The sequence below is a fragment of the Terrapene carolina genome, unplaced genomic scaffold (assembly GCF_002925995.2).
Source record: "Terrapene carolina triunguis isolate 2854851 unplaced genomic scaffold, T_m_triunguis-2.0 Scaffold88, whole genome shotgun sequence".
Lineage (NCBI taxonomy): Eukaryota > Metazoa > Chordata > Testudines > Emydidae > Terrapene > Terrapene triunguis.
Genome location: NW_020664439.1, coordinates 42,531,255 through 42,533,526, shown reverse-complemented (window position 1 = coordinate 42,533,526; position 2,272 = coordinate 42,531,255).

Sequence of the window (2,272 nt, the reverse complement as noted above, 5' to 3'; positions counted from 1 at the left end):
CTAGCGGTCCTTAAACTTCTGTCTGGTAGAAGCTGAGACTGGATGACAAAGGGATGGATCACTTGATAAATTGCCCTGTTCTGTTCACTCCATCTGAAGCATCTGGCACCGGCCACTGTCAGAAGACAGGATGTTAAGTGGAATGGATTGGTCTGACCCAATATGGCCGTTCTTATGTTCTTACTTGGGCCTTATAAAAGAATTGAGAGAGATCAGTGTGGGTGTGGAACTACAGGGAATAGGTAGCTTCCTATGGAAGGCCCTGAGGCCAGGTCTACAGGAGGCCAGGAACGCCTGGGGACCCAGGGCTCTATACCAGAACAGGGGAGAAGACTTTCAAGGTAGCCCAACAGGGGCTGGGAACAGGGCACAGAAGGCAGGCTGAAGAAAAGCCCTGAGGGGCAGAGGAACCTTTTTTGTTTGCCTGGGACTCCTTAGATGGACTTTTGCTTCCCTGGAAGTTTCTCCCTTGGCCAGAGGGCTAAGCCACATCTGCAGCACAAAACAGACGAGATCAACCTGAGGGAAGAAAACGGAGGCAAGCAGTGCCAGCCGGGGTTGTCATGGAGCAGCCATGCTCCATAATACGCTTGATTTTGTTACAACTTAAAAACATGCTGGGACGATGCAGTAATTAATCCATGCAGCAAAGAAATGCAAAATAAACTAGCCTGCCATTGACATTATTTTTATGATTAAAAATATATTCTGTACTTCACCCACCTATAACTTGGGCTTTGTAATATATATTTAACTTGTTTCAGAGTGGGTAGCCGTGTTAGTCTGTATCAGCAAAAACAACGAGGAGTCCATGTGGCACCTTAGAAGAGACTAACAAATTTATTTGGGCATAAGTTTTTGTGGGCTAAAACCCACTTATGGTAAACTTAATAAAATGCTGCCCTCTAGTGTTCAGAGGCAAATTAAAAACATGATGAAAGATCTGTCTTGGGATTTTCTAAGGCAATATAATGTAGTACAAAGCACTGTGTTTTAAAGAGAATAAAATAAACGTATGCTCAAATTAACAGCCTTGACAGATAGATTGGTCAAATAATCCCAGCTACATAGCCAGGGCTCTGGTCCTCCTTTGGGGTCCTGTCTGGGGGACCATAAAAATTCCCAAAGCTGATGCAGCTTCCCTGGATCACCCACAATGCAAATTATTACAGCAGAAACCTGAACAACCAGGTGTTTTAGTGCCATTATGTCTGGTTAAAAAATAATCGGAAGTTAGTTAATGGCAGGTAGGCTCTTTGGGTCAGGATCCATCTTCCTCTGTGTTTGGAGAGCACCTAACATGTATTTTGAGCACTACTGCAATATAAATAAATACTAGGAAGGTAGAGATTTTGGATGTATTTCAGATGCTCACTGAAACTACAGGTGAATTACCCATAGCAAGTAACTGAGAAAAACAAATTTGATTTTTATGGTGTGGGAAAAAATTACCTGAGAAGTGGCAGAGTACTTAATGCTGATCTGCCTGATGGCACTCGGAACAGCCAAGTGGCCTGGCACCAAGGCCTAGTTTTAGCTGCAGAAAATCCAGTGTTTAATAGAGAAACGGGGTCAGGGCTGCAATTTGGATCAAGGTTGGGTCTGAACTCTCTCCAAATCTGAAAGCCTTCAGGGTGATTGGGCAGGGTCAGATTTCCAAGGGCTCAGCACTCACAGCCCGATTTTCCAAATGGCTCAGCGCCCACCACCCCCGTAGTTTGGTTCCTAACGGGGCACTGATCTCTTTAGGGAACCCAGCTCTTAGTGTGGGCCAGGCACTCTCTTGGTTGTCAGGCAGGGTGACCAGACAGCAAATGTGAAAAATCGGGACAGGGCTGGGGAGTAATAGGACCCTATATAAGAAAAAGACCCAAAAACCGGGACTGTCCCTATAAAATCGGGACATCTGGTCACCCTATTGTCAGGTACTGGGGCTGGCTGGGTTTTGACCCATCAAGGCCAGCCCTGGGAGTTCAGTCCCTCATTCTGACCCCAGCTGCCAGCCTGGGGGTGGCTGGGCCCCTGGGGAGCAATGCATGGCTCTGGGATGCTCAGCCCTGGCCCATCGACTTGAGCCATCTCAGGCTCCATGGGACTTGGAAACCAGGGGGCCTCTCTGCTCTCCCTGCCCAGGGCAGGCCCCAGCTACCCCAAGCCCCCGCCCCCTCCCCATGCTCAGCCACTGGCCAGCGGCCCTGTGCGTTCGCCCCGCCCCCGGCACTGACAGACACGGGTCCGCCCCCGCGCCCACTCCGCGTTCCAACTGCTTTGA